The sequence below is a fragment of the Malurus melanocephalus genome, unplaced genomic scaffold (assembly GCF_030028575.1).
Source record: "Malurus melanocephalus ecotype Western Australia unplaced genomic scaffold, MMel_1.1 scaffold_161, whole genome shotgun sequence".
Lineage (NCBI taxonomy): Eukaryota > Metazoa > Chordata > Aves > Passeriformes > Maluridae > Malurus > Malurus melanocephalus.
Window position 1 is genome coordinate 1,471,381 of NW_026623393.1, and position 15,104 is coordinate 1,486,484.

Here is a 15,104-nt window from a genome sequence, read left to right on the forward strand (position 1 = left end):
AAAAAAAAAAAAACAAACCACTAAGAGAGAAGAGAACTCTTGACATCTAGTGCAACCTTAGCGTGTATAACTGGTGACAAAATCTCCATCCTTCTGCTCAGGCCTCCAGTTAGGACTGTTGTAAATAACTTTATAATACCCGCCCCTGCCTTCCCTACTCTACACTCTTAAAATAAAAAGGGAATTCCCTTGAGTAAACTGGGAGATAAAACACAGGAGCCTCCTGGGATGCTGCTTATCTTTAATTTACACCAGAAATTTCACATGATGGTTCTGTGTTACTGATGCCCTCTATCATCAACATCTTTCCATAGGGGGAACAAAGACACAATAAATGTCACAGCTGATAAATCCTCATGCTGTAAGGAAGAAGTTACTCTAAAGGCTTCCTTTAGCTTCACTTCTGCCTGACCATTCTGTGTATATAAACACAATACTGGCCATATGTGTGACAGGACTTTACTCACAAAGAATTCTTATCTGTCTACAAAATAATTTTGCTGGTTACCTAATGGGATCTCTAATTAGCAGAATACACTATTTCCAACAGCATCAAAAATCCCAGTTCTAGTTCATTAAATCAGGGTTCATTTTGAGCAGTCTATGTGCCAATAAGTATTTATGATCTCCTTGAATCCTTATTGGCCTGTACAGTACAGCTATTTCCATTTGTCACATTGATATGTATTTAGGGACTATCTATAACACAGGATCGATTCTAATGGTTGGTCATGTAAATTCTCTTTAGTTCAATGGTCATTGCCACAATAGAYTCTCAGAAACACTGCAGTCTATCATGCATCTAATCTATAAAAACCTATTTCTGATATTCATTCATCATGAGGTTATTATATGTATATTGGGGACAAGTAGAAAGGCTGGAAATGGATGGCATTTGGATATGAATTTTTTTAACTCAGATGATACATAGTTTTACACAAACTTCCTCCTTCTCCATGTGTCATGCGAGATTAAGCCCTGTTCTTTCCCTGTACAATAACATTTAAGATTTTAAGGGGAAAGAAAAAAARTAGTCTTGTTTTTAGAGACCAGAATTTTTTTTTTCACTCCTGAGCTCTTTAAAAACTCCAGCTATCTGTGCAAGACATCTTATTACAAATATGCTCATCTACTTACGTTCCCTTTAGGAATGTCAGGATAGAAAGGGGCCCTGCTACCTACCACTTCCTACAGAAAGGTTGAAAATGTTACATCTTGCCTAGCACGGAGGATGCACAGCTCTTGCTATTGCTAGTAGCTATTTTAAAAATAGTTAGCTTCTGGAACTAGGAAGTTCTGGGCCAAATTTCAGTTACAAACAAGTGTATCCAAGAAAAAAAAATGCTTGCCCCATTCTATGGCACAGTTTGAACTGTCAGAATTCCACTTCACTTGCATTGTGGTTACTATTTTCCACATAGTTGGAGCACTAACACTTTAGCAGAACCAATTCTTTTCAAGCCTACCATAAATAATTTTTTTTTTAAAAATCAAAGTATAACTTCAGGGTTATTGCAGCAGGTAAATCCAAAGTGGTTAGTGCAGTTAACTTCATGTTAATTTTAGTTGGAGTCTAAGGGTTGCTGCCTACAAACACCCATTCATAGCATTAGTCACATGAGTCATTCAGTGACAGCCAACGAAAATATTTGGTGAGTAAACTTTCATATATGTTTGTAGGCTCCAGTCCTAACAGGGTACTAATAAGCAATTCAGATATGTAGTTTACTTCCTCATATGCATTAATGTTAATTACAACTAACCAGAATTATAAAGACAATGTAATTATGTTCTAATTATAGCATAACCGCAGCGACTGTATTACAAGAGTAACCCAATTTAAAAAAAAAAAAAAACAACTTTCTCTTTTTCTAGACATATAATTTTAGCACATGCTTTTATTCCTGTTATTTTGCATCCTACCTATCAGCAGTGGACATCTGAGCACTCAGACAAAATTTTGACCCATATTTCATTGGACAGCAGAGGAAGCTAAATGGTACATTATCATGTTTTAAATTAAAAGGTAGTCACATTGCCTTTATTCTTTATAAACCAAGGGTGACACAGAGGAATTATACAAGCAGATTAGCTTCCATTTCACTGTGTACACAGCACTGAAAACACATCAGCTTGGAGTGTCACTCGAATAGCCATGTATGCTGCAAACTGGAAGAATTATTTCCTGAGACTGGCTCAGTTGGTCAGAGCCTGGTGCTCACATCAAGGCTGCAGGTTTGATCCCCATATGGGCCACTCACTTAAGAGCTGGACTTGAAGATCCTTCTGGTGTCTTTCAACTCAGACCATTCTGTGAGCTGCTGGAAATCTTGACAGTTAAGTAAAAATAGAGGCATTGAGCATATAATAGATATGCAATAGGTACATTCTATATATTCCCCTTCTGGAGTCACACTGGTATTACAGTCACAAAAGCTTTTGCTTTTCCTGGTCAGACTAATGGGTTATGGCTGGCTTGCTGTGTCAGTAAGGAAAAAAAGTATTGAGGAAGTAACAGCACAGAATCAAGATGTCCCAAATATGAGCAGAGCAGGAAATGAGAGATGGAAAAATCAGTGCTCGCTATCAGAGTCCTTCYGCACATGCAGCAGCTGAGAGGCAGCCACTTCCACCTGTGGAAAGGAATGTCTATTTGTGGGAAACAGAGCATGAAGGAGAGCCAAGAGAATGTCCAGGATTTTACTGCTTTAAGCTGGAAAACAATTCCCCCAAGGAAACACCTGAAAGTCCAGGGGATTTGAAGACACATATGGAGTCCTGTGTTTCCCTTGGGGATGAAAGGAAAGTAAAAKAAGCAGAACCGGATAACAATGCACACCAGTTTGAAGAAGTCCTATGTGCTCAGCTGTATGTTTCCTGTCCAGAAGGAGGAAATGTTGCAGAATGGTGATTCTTCCCCCTTGRCAAACAGCACAATTAATGAACAGAAGAAATGAAATAAATCATAAGACAAAACCAAACAGAAAAACTCACTTCTTTGTAACACGCAGGTGTTACAAAGCCTGGCTAGTAGCATCACACCCTGGAAAGMAGATGACACCACGAGGTGGAAGAAGTTCATTCCCTGTTTGCCACACAAGGAGCCTTCTCGGCCATCACGGAGGGAGCTGCCCATACCACCCAGATCTACTTGGAGCTGAACGAGCTCATTCCAGTCTTGGAGTGGAAGTTTCTCTGAGTCTCTGTGTCTTACCTGTGTTGTAGTCTCCTTCACAGAGAAATGAGAACAAAAACATTTCTGAAATATTAAAGCCAGCATACGGTGTCCAGAAGAGGGAGAAAACTCGCAACTTCACATTTACTGGCTTGTGAAGGTTTTATTCTGATGAAGCCATGCAAGTTTAAATGAAAGGAAAAGCAGGGAGGAGTGAGAATTGCAAAGGCACTTGGGAATCTGTCAGGCCCAGAAAACCTGCTGATTGCAAACTGAGGACAACAGCAGGAAGGTGGGAGAGGAATTCTCCGCCACGGATGGTAGATCTGAAGTACTAACCTGAAAGACTGAGACAAGGCAGGCAGATTGAAGGTAATTATATTCCAGGACTTTAAGAAGCTGAGGATAGAGTCTCAAAGCCATTGCACTAATTTGGTATGTGAGTTTGTTGTAGTTACAGATCCCTTAACTGTGTCTTTTTATCAGATAAAGCTGTAACTCATCAAACAGAACCTTCATAAAGTAGCAGAATCAACAACATTTAGCAATTCCATCTTTTGTGTAGCCTGTAAGGGTCACCTTATCTAGTAAGTTCAAAGGTGAGGAAATAGGGCAGTACCCTTCTGAATGTGCTGGTTCTCTTAACTTTGGAGATCCTCCATGAGTCTTCCTCAATTATCAATATGCAACAAAAGGACTTTGAAAACTCACTATTACCCATGAGCTGTAGCCAAGATCAGCAAAATAAGGCACAAACACAGAGAGTAATCCACATGCTTAATGCCAGCTGCCAGAGCTGCTGTTTTTTACAAATGGCATGAGTGTGATGACAGGTCCTTGAAGGAGAATATAGCCCATTTCACAATGGTACATTCATAGGATGCCATGTCATCATCTGCATCTATGTTTGAGTTTCACTGCGGGGTAAGCCTTTCATGCCTAAATTCAAGAGGGGAAAAAGACTTTGGGGAAGAAACCACCCATCATTCAGTAATTTTTCCCATGAACAATAGAGCAAATTAAATGAATGTGTGAAATAATAGTAATAAGCAAATCATTACATTTGCCCCAGACAAAAGGAAAAGGRAAAAATAAAACACATATAATATAATGAAACATCACAAAACATAATATGTTTTGAGAATCAGTTCTGAATAAAAACAGGGGACAGTATGTAATAGAATCAAGAAGAAACATATAAAATATTAGTGGTCAGCGGTGGTTGTTTTGAGAATTAATAATTTTTGTCTAAGTACAAATAACCAGAATGTTCATATTTTGAGAATGGGAAAAGACAGAAATTAGACTATTTCTGATGCTGTGGCTGACCCTTGTCATTCTATATGACAAAGCATGTGTGAATGAGGACACCTCTGAGGTGTGTCTGACATGCAATATCAGAAGCAGTAACATCACTAAAAGTTTAAACTCAATTAAGCAGCTGATTAATCTCCTCCTGTTATCCAGTACAATTGTCATAGTGCTACCAAGTCTTGTTTCATAACAAAACAAAAAGTTTATGTTCTTTTTTTAGAAATCATCTTAAAAATATATCTGATACTCATAAGAACACAGACAGAGATATGGAGAAACTGAACTACTCTTCCTGTGCATTCAGCAGTAAACAGTATTTCCAAACAAGTGCAGTGTGAAAAGCACATGCACATTTGTTTGGGGAAAAGAGTCAGCTTTGTAAACCTAAATAATGAGTGAAACAGTCACAAAAGTCTGAAGATGGGGTATTCCTAAACCCATAAGCGTGACAGTACCAGTATCCAGCTTGCAGTCATCTCCTGATTATGTCCCATGCATGTGGAGAAATCTCATTGCTGCTCTGGAAGGTCCCTGGTCCATTTCTGGACAAGAGCTCTCCAGCTCTGGAGGTGCTGGGCAGCTGCAGGCCCCAAACCTCCCTAGCCCAACTCCTCTTCGATTGAGGAATCCACATTTCCCACTGCTCACCTTTAAGAACAGTCACATGCATGCACACCCCTGCTTCTCTTTGTCTGTAAGGAAAAAAAATAAAAAGAGGGCAGAAGAGGTTTCTACAGGACATTTATATCTACCTCTTCTCACTGAGCAGTCTCTTTTGTCTTGTAGGACGTGAGAACATGGTCAGAGTTACTTTTCGTGCTGGAGATACAAGGCATTATATATATATATATATATATATATATATATACACACACACCTGTATCCACATATTTCAAACCTTTTCATACAAGCATAATCACATTTTTATGTCCATTTTATTTATAAAAACCTTCATATTTTGGTTGTGGGGTGGTTGTTAAACATAAATGCCTCAAACTGACTCTGTTAATAAGGCCTGGCTCCYCAATCCTTTATCCAGCAAGGCACCTTTTATTTTAAATAAAGCATGTGGTGGGGCACATCTGAACCCTTTTCTATCTTCTAAAGGTAAAATCCAAGCAATAGAGCAGTCAAAAAAAATTAGTGGAATATGCAATTTAAAAAAAAAAAAAAAAAAAAAAAAAACCAGAAAAAACAACAAGAACAGTAACAAAAATAACCCCAGTTTTCATTCAACCTGGGAGCAAACAGTTCAGGAAGCAAACAAGACAGCAGCTAGCATATTATCAGAGCAAGGAAATCAGAAACAAAGATCAAAATGCTGTCCCAGCATACTAATGTTGACAATGTCTCTAAGTCCCAGTGCTCAAAAAGACCACAGCAGTAATCTTGGTGACACACATCCAATCAGCAGCAGTTTACTCGCAGGGTGCAACAGGAAACCCTCACATTTATCAGCTCTGCTCCCTCATCAGTGTATGTCACTGCACTCCATACAAGCTAGAACTGTGTTAATTTATCAGCAAATCAGAAACAGAATAAAAATGCAACTTCTCTCTTCTTTTTGAGTATTTTATTTCCTTCATTCCTTTATTTTTCTAACCTTCGTGATAAAATCAAAATGACTGTAACTTGAAATTCTGGAAAGCAAATGAAGAAAAAGATAAATCCAGATTGAATTCATGTTTGGTATAAGTCCAGTAGGGCAGACACTCTGACCTGCCGAATCTTCTCATCTGCCTGAAGATCTACTTACCACAGATTGGGGGACCTTTCCAGCATCTCACAGTCTCAAAATTACTTTTTATTCATACAATAAAGGAAGATTGTGTCCAGAGCAGACAGGGAAGTTTCTCCCCTCAGAAGCTGTCTCTTGCAGAAGTGAAATGCAGCATATGTATAAAACAGATCCCATGAAATGTAAACCACAGCCAGGAAGAACTGGGCTCTGGACCTGCAGAGAAGGGAATCTGGTGTGCTCATGGATTCATTGCCTGTATCCCAACTATCAGCCTGTTTTACTGCCTCTGACCTTGGGCTAGTACCTATTACCGCATGAGTRGAAACCATATACATTCTCGTTAAGGTTATTTGATAAAATTGTGAAAATTTAAAAGTAAAGGCATTTAGTCAGATGGACAGTGAAGCTGAGATAGAAGAGATAAGCTGTTTCACCAAAATCAAGAGAATTAATGTGCTTTCTGCACCTGAGGAGGTGCTTGGCTTGGTGCAGCTCCGCCAGTACGTGTCTGTGTGCAGCAGTGGTTATTACCACACAAACAATACCATGTGAGAGCTCAGAGCCGTGCAAAAGAAAGCATCCAGCTGAAACCAGAGGAGATGGCACTGTGTAACGCTCACAATCTGTACAAACAGCACATGGTTTACTCTGCGAGTTCCGTAGTGAGCACAATGGTCAGGGTATTGCATCTYGGGTGAAATCCGCTGCCCTGGAGCCAATGTCCTTCACATTATGGTGGGTTCCTGTTAACACGAAGGGAAAGGCACCACCTGCAAAGGCAGCAGCACCTGCTTCTGCAGAAGCACATCAGGATGTTTGCTGGAAATCTTATCTTCAAGAGAAGAGTGACCCGACCTGGCTTATGGGTCATATCCAACTCAAAGAACAGGGTAAGATGGCATGTTCAGAACAGAAATTGAAAGAAGAAGGAAGAAAGGAGTGACTTCTCTGTATTTATCCCAAAGACAGAAAACAAAATTTTTCTTTGTGCTATCATTATGCAACACTTAGGTTACAAGAAGACAGCGCTGTCTTTCCCTCTAGTTACTTACTTCTTTGCAAAACCAAGAAAAGTATATTTATTTATTTAATTTTTATAACACTTTAAAATGTTTGTATAAAAGTCYACTTCATAAACTAGCAATCTGGAACATTTTCTATTTCTATTTTGAACCCAAGGAACAAATCTTCCAAGTCTACCATGTTTCTCAGAGAACTATTGCAAGATCTGTCTGGAGAACATGTGAAAAGTGACATGCCAACATTTGTTCTGTTTGAGCACACTGTACTTGAAGCCAGACCTGTGCAGGAAATGAAGATCAGAGCTCTGTTCTGTGTGTGTTTTACCTAGGGGTCCTGAAAAAAAAAAAAAGAAAGAGGGAGAAAAAAATCATCTGTCAAGAACAAATCAACAAAAAGTAGATATAAATCAAACTGGTGAGCTCAAGTCATGCCTAAATACTTTGTCTACAATGATAATGTCAGAAAGATAAAGAATGGTTAACTTCCTTTAATCCCTGCTTTAAAAGTGGCTGTGGTAGGACAGTAACTACACAAAAACCAAAAGGTCTTTGTGATAAAGTTTTGCTCCTAAATACAGACCATTGAGTCAATTAATGTTTACTTAAGTACTTGTCATCTAAAGCAGGAGCAGAGAAAACCGTCAACATAACCAAAAGCGTGTGACACCAATTTGCATCCAGTTCCATGTGCATGTTTTATTTATTTTCGATCAGGATCAATCAGGAAGGAAAATAATCAATGAAGTCGCACTCATGAGTGGTATTTGGCCATCTGGGGGCCCCAGTTTCTCTCGGCCTGCATTGGAGGCAAGGAAAAAAAAAATTTTCAAGAGCACGGAGGAGCTCCATATGGTTGAGATCAAAGGTGTTGCTGGGTGCATGGTTCTGCTTTATTGCCAGGCACTGCTGTTAATTAGAAAACAAGATCAGAGGCAGTATTAAAATCCAATTAAATTGATATGAACAGATTGCCAAGTGATGTTCACTAATGTATAATTGAGCACCATGCAAATTTCGGTGGCTGCCTTTTGTTTTTTCTCCCCTCACTCTGGAATGAATGATGAAGCTATGAAGTTTTTCCTCATTGTAAAAGATAAACAAGTTAATGCACTGATCTAGGGGGTATTGCTTCCSTGATTGATGAAAATGAGAGTAGAATATTAACGTGTGACTTTTGGGGGGCTTCTTTTATAATCTCATTTTGTTCATCATTTTTTTATTCTTCTTGTKGTTGTTATTCTTGTTATGGTGGTATCCAAGTGCATGCTCAGATCCTTCATCATTCCATCATTTCACTTACAGAGAAAGTTCCTTTGGAGCTGGAGATTTGATTCAAACAATTACAAAACCATGAATATTTCAAGTGACAGGCCTGCTACTGCTGGAAATTAACTTTCCAAGAACTATATGGACTTTATACCGTATATCTTTGTTTAGAATCCACAGCTTCTATTAAATTTAATTACTTCCCTGTGCAGCTTTATATTGAGGGCGACTTCAAAACGAGGGCAGCAGCTATTAAATTTAATTACTTTCCCCTGCGGCTTGCATAGTAAAGGTGCATGGTTAAGGTGCAGCTACTAAACGAGGGTAGCTTCTAAACAAAGATATACAATATTTATACCATATATATTTCCTTTCCCCTATCTTACCTGTCTTTAATACATACACTTTGTGTGTGTGTGTATGCATATAATGCAGGTACATAGCTAAGTGAAATTATTAAATGCAAAAATCTAACTTTTAAGCTAAACTCTGTAATACCTTAACTACATTTCTGCTTCTTTCTCTCTTTGAATGCCTCACATGGTTCCATTCACAATTCTTATAGAGTTCAGTGTGACCGGTCTTAACACAGAATAAAATGCCAAGATGTAAAATTCATTGAGAAAACTGCAGAAATGCTGAAGGCTTTTGGAAAAAAAAAAAAAAAAAAAAAGCATTTTTGTGTAGAACTTGCCATAAGGAATAAAAGGAGGTAATCGTCATCCTTGCAAAACTGGTATATTAATATAACTGTGTTTTATCTAATCTATCATTTGCTAACTGTGAAGATGCATTGATGTAAATGCTGGTTTTAAAAACAGGATCAAAAGTAACACATAAAAGACCGATAAATTGACCAAGGCATTGTCTGATGTGGCATTCAAGAGGTATCTGTGAAGCTTTCAGAAACTCTTCAAATTMTATTAAAAGAATATATTTAACCAAAAAATGTTATTTGTCTCTGTGAACAGTGACAGAGCTGCTGTTGCAGCTGTTCTTGCAGAAGGATGTGAAGCTGTGTTTGTCTTGCCTGAGCTCCTCAGTGCAGGGATGCCTTTGGGATTGCACAGGGCAAGCCATGTGCTGGGTGTAGGCAGAGGGAAGGATGGGCACCAACAGTTCAGGGTTTCACCTCCTTGTTCCATTTTAGATAAACTCCAAGAAGCATTGGGCTCTCAACACAAACTCATCACATTGCGCCCCTTACCACTCTCAATACTCACACCACTGCCTACACAAAGCAGTGTAGGAGTTTGTGTAACATCTCTATCTTAGAACTTGGCAAAAATCCTTGAAAAAAAATAATATTAAATATTGGAAACTCTGTTATAGTAAAGCTAGCAAAGAAACTGTGATATGTTTTATTCATTTCCAAAATTAATTTGAAGAATCAGATGCAAACCCATCATTAGTGGGAACAGGAAATGATACTTAGAACTTCCCGAAGTTTCTGCCCAAACATTTTCTAAAGTACCTTTATGGAAACAGGGAAGTTATATAGCTCACTACTTATTCCCAAGCAAAAAATGTGCTTTTAAATCAAGAATTAGAATTGTGGTCAGAGCAGAGCAAAAAACATATCTGGTTAAAATTCCATGTGCAAAAAGTGCCATAGATGTTTTGTTACAAGATTTTAAAAATTAAAAGGGCTTAAGGGAAAAAAAAAAAAGAAAAAAAAAAAAAAAAAAAGAAAAAAAAAAAAAGAGGAAAACATTCTATTTCTTTTTTCCATTTTTTTTCAAAAAAATTTAAAGGAAGGAATATAAAATGAAAAATGAAAATACATTTTCCTTGGATTAGTATTACTCTTTTGGTGGACTGGGGATTTGTATTTGTCCTCCCCATACATTTTGCTTATCATTTTTTTCTATTTCTCTTTCTTCAGGTAAAGAYTGTGGAAAGAAATAAAGGAAAAAGTGTAGCAGGGAGGAATAAACTATTGCTATGAAAAATGGTTTTTAAATCTGTCATATTTTTTCCCATATGCAATATCTGAGAATATTGCACACACAAAAAAAAAAGGAATAAATAAATAAAAAAACCCTTTTAATTCATACTTAGTGCCTTTGTGTTTCTGTTTTGTTGTTTCAGAATTTCAGAATGTCCTGTAGAAACCATCTTGACATCTTATTGAAAAAATAGCKCTTTAACATTCCCTGTCTAACAGAGAATTTTGGTTAAGGTGCTAATCAACTATGCTAGAAGAACCAGAACTCATTCCTACCCAAATAACTAAGTCCAGTACAAGGACTTTATTGATAAATGGATTTTGCAAATAACTGTCAAGGGGAGATGAACCCCAGCCCTGAACCAGACACGCTATGTGCTTCCTCTTTATAGGTTAGGAGGTACAGTACAATGCAAAGAAAGCTAGAGTTTTGTCTGAGAGCACTTTTCCTCTCTTCTGTCCTTTGGGAAAGACCTGTTTAATTATTTATTGTCTGTTTATACAGCTTTTGGGTCCTCAGATCCTCATTGTGATGTCAAAGAATTACTGTAATACCAAAAAAGGGAGAAAGAATGAAGAGGAGAAGCAGCAATTAGTGGAGGAAAGACAATGAAACATGTTACTCAAGAAAAGTGATCATCAATTTACCCGCAGTTATATTAATGTGGTGTCTGAGACACCAAATTTCCTCCCAAGGCCTACAGAAGGAGATGACAGCTGTTACAGATGTGTGATGCTCTTRCAGCAAGTCTATGCTACTGGTTGTAATTTAGCCATAGTGGTGCTGTGGTCACAGAGGTTAACCCAGTTAACTCATTTCAAATTAGCTGAGTCTTTCTGCATAGCAGGGCACTGAGCAATGAGCACTAGCCTGGAGGAGCATTGCTGCGTGTGAAAACATGTACAAATGTGGACCTTTTGAAAGAGACCACTGAATTTTATAATGACGAGGGAAAAGAGCTGGGGAGACCACATGCCTAGCTAGCTGAGGTTAAAAAAAAAGTGAGTATTTGTGGTGATAACAACCCTGATTCCTTGCATCTAGAGAAGAGGATTTGTTATGTCACCATATGATATGATCCCAGGTCTAATAAATAAATGTCCATATGCTGATTTCAGTGTGCTCTGAATGCTCTTCCACTTTCACACAGCAGCAAGATGTGTTTTCTGGCTGTGTGAAGGTACTGGCACTGATCTCACTTTTTTTTTTTTTTTATTTTTTTCACTAAGAAAAGCAACTAGATTGAGGGAAATGCTTTGTTCTGTTGTATGACCTTCCATCTCTAGGGTTAAATGTAGAGAATATGCTTAAAGGACACCAGAGTGAAAATTAAGCTCATTTCTTCAGAACCAGTCAACATGGCAATTGGTGTAAGTACAATGGACAAATTTTTTGTCACTTTTTTAGTGTGCTTCTCTTTTAACTTTATACTTCATTGTCATCCAAGCTTTACATATTGGATGACAAGGATAAATTAATACTACTCTGTCAGTGCTCTGCCGTGAAGTTTGCCTTTAACAGAAAGCTAACTGCTGATCTTTAGACACAAAGCCCAGGAATCTATCAGCAGAGTTCAAAATTAGCTGAGATCTTATGGCCTGAGGCCACCCTGGTAACTAATGGCAATTTTACAATCATTAATTTTTGCTTGATGGGCCAGTAGTAAGTGGGACCATGATCATGACCCAAATCTAAGAAAAAGGCCTCGAGGCCCAGCTTTTTGTCAGATTATGGCTTTACTTACCTAAGCTGGTTTTATCTTATTACAGTGTGTAAGCTATGGTAAGCTTGATACAGACAGGAGGGAAGAAAAGAAATCGACCCAACCTTAGCAGGGTATTAATCACAGGAAAAATGGTTGGGAGAAAGGATCTGGGGTATAAATCAACATCATTCCTGCTGGTCACTGCTTGATGAACTGCAGATTTGAATCCAATTTTGCCTTATCATATTCATTTGGCAATTGTCAAACACGGTAAATAAGACAAAGGATTTCTACTTTGAAAATGAGTTTCCCAGCTGAACATTAGTTTAAATACTTTACTCATAGTGTGCTTTTAAGAAGTTTACAGAGAAGACAAACTCGTCTAAATAAAAAAAAGGTCCAGTCATTACTTCTGGAATGATTTTTAAATTTTCTCCTTATGACTGCATAATGTGCAAACTTCTAAGGAGAAAAAATGACACCTTGCTTTCATTTGCCAGTTGCTTTTCAATTACAAGAAAACAAAAAATAATTTCTTACTTGAGACAGTGGGAAAATTTCAATGCTGAATAACATCAATTAAAGCATAATCAGCATTTTTTGTATGTTATAAGACATTGCAGGATAGAAACTGATTTCACAACATCTCTAATTTTCAAAAATTAACATGACAGAACATGAGCCTTTAGATAACTGTTTCTGCTCTTCATAAAAAGGAAAACCACCAGGTTTTAGAGGTGTTCAGATCTTCTTTCCAAAGAGCATTAATTTGTATATTGCAACCTCCCTTTTAGCTGTTCATGTTTCTGCTAAGCTCAAAAAATCTCAGTTTTACTAACACTTCTCTTTGAAAGTTCCAGGGTTTGGGTGGAGGGACAGATTGACTTCTGGAAAGAGAGATGCTGGGGGGGAAACTGACTCCCAGATTAAGAATGTAAGAGGATATTAGATAAGGAAAAGGGGGATGGGACCTCATGGGAGGTACCTAAACAATGTTAGAACAAGAGGAAGTGGTTCTGTTTTATTCTTTTCTACCAGGAAAATACAGGCCAGAGTTACTGGTAAGTAGAGAAAGGAAGGAACGTGTGGGCTTGGGGGAATGAAGTGCAGTCTGTCACTGCCCTCATGCACACATTTTTTTCTGTTATTTGGTTTCTTCAGCTGTAAAAAAAATTCCACTCTATCTACCTAATATCTCAGTACTGTAAGAACCRACATTTATGAAGTGTTGTGTCACGCAGGACCATAAGACAACATAAGTACAAATTATTACTGACACTGAAAGATAGATTCAACAAGGATTTTCTCCTTTCACACCTAGGCTGAGCTGTGCAGTGCTTACCAAACATTATAGATTGTATCCTTGTATTTCCCACTCTCAACAAGCTATTTTCTTTACTCACTTCTTCGTGCTTGTTTTGTCTCATTCCTACTGTTCTGATGGCTTCTGTCCTATTATTAAATTGTAAATATTGGGGGGCTAGAATATTATTTTTTTTTCTCTATTTTTACAGAACAATAATAATCTGATCTGTAGTTTTCCTCCAGATACAAGAAGAACAACTTCATTGGTAAAGAGAAGAAGACAAAACTTTTTCATTAGTTTATCCAGTAAAGTAGAAAAATAATCCTGATCATCCAGGATTGGCAAAGTAAGTGTAACTCTGTCTCTTYTGTGTGAGATTGTTCTATTTAAATTTAAATATGTTTGCCTTGACAGATAGTTAAGAAGATTTCTGACTTGGCAAACCCCGGTGGTATTGTTCACGTGAACTTTGTCCACATTTGGGTTCAATATATTATTCAAAACCCTCAAAAAAGAGACATCTTCAACAGCCCAGACCCACCATAAAATCTTCCACCACACCAGTCATCAGAAAGAAACAGACAATGAACACTGGGCCAACAAGTGTAACCCATAGTCATTTTTTTACCCCAAATGAACCTAATGGCATCACACCCACGTGTAGGATGGCAGGTCTGCAAACATGCCTTCTCCAGGAAGTGGACTGGTGTTCCCAGAGGGCTGTTACCACATCAGCTGCAGGGTATCAAATATGAAGTGCTGAAGTTGGGAAAACTTTGGCCCAGTAACTGAAACTTTCTGACTAGAAGCAGGAAAGAGGTCAACAAAGTCACTGATTCATTTGCTGTCCTTAAAATTATCACCTCTTAGAAGTCCTGGTTCTGTAACATCCGTTCCCAGACTTCAGTTTATTCTCCTGGAGCTTGTTTGGGTATAAAAACCAGTGAACATTTATTTTTGTCACTCACAGAGGAGCTAAGACTGCGAACTTACACAAGAGTGGGTTTATTGAGAAAGAAGTTGCCATTCAAAAGTTGAACTGTGGTTCAACTATTTTGGAGAAACACAAGCAGATGACACAGTGCTTTTCTTCACAGTGAATATGCTTGATGGCTATTGCAACAAAACTGAAGATTTATCTAAATGATCATACACATTCTGGCATCTGTGGGATGAAGTGAGGAAAGAACAAGGATGTCAGGTGAGACAGGTGAAAACATTTATAAGAGGTATAAGCATGTTTTCAAACTAATTCTGTGTCATGAATGAAGCTACTCACCTGTGCTAGAACATTTTCAAGCAATAAATGAGCACAGTGACTGATGCTGAAATCAAAGTGAGGCATCTCTTACTTACACACTCTACCCACACATTTAGTTGGGTTCAGAAACACCAGCCTGATCTCAGAGGTCTGAGCTCAGATCCACTCACCTACTCCCAGCCTTGGAAGGCAGGGCAAATTTGGTAGCTGCTGACTAAGTAAACCATGTGGGAGTATGTCATTGAGACACAGATGGTATTAGTCCTCCTAAACTAATGAGAGCTTGGCAATCACGAGGGGGACAGGAACTGGGGGAGTCATGGCTAACCCCAAACAGAGAGGCAGCACTCAGCAGTGGATTCTAG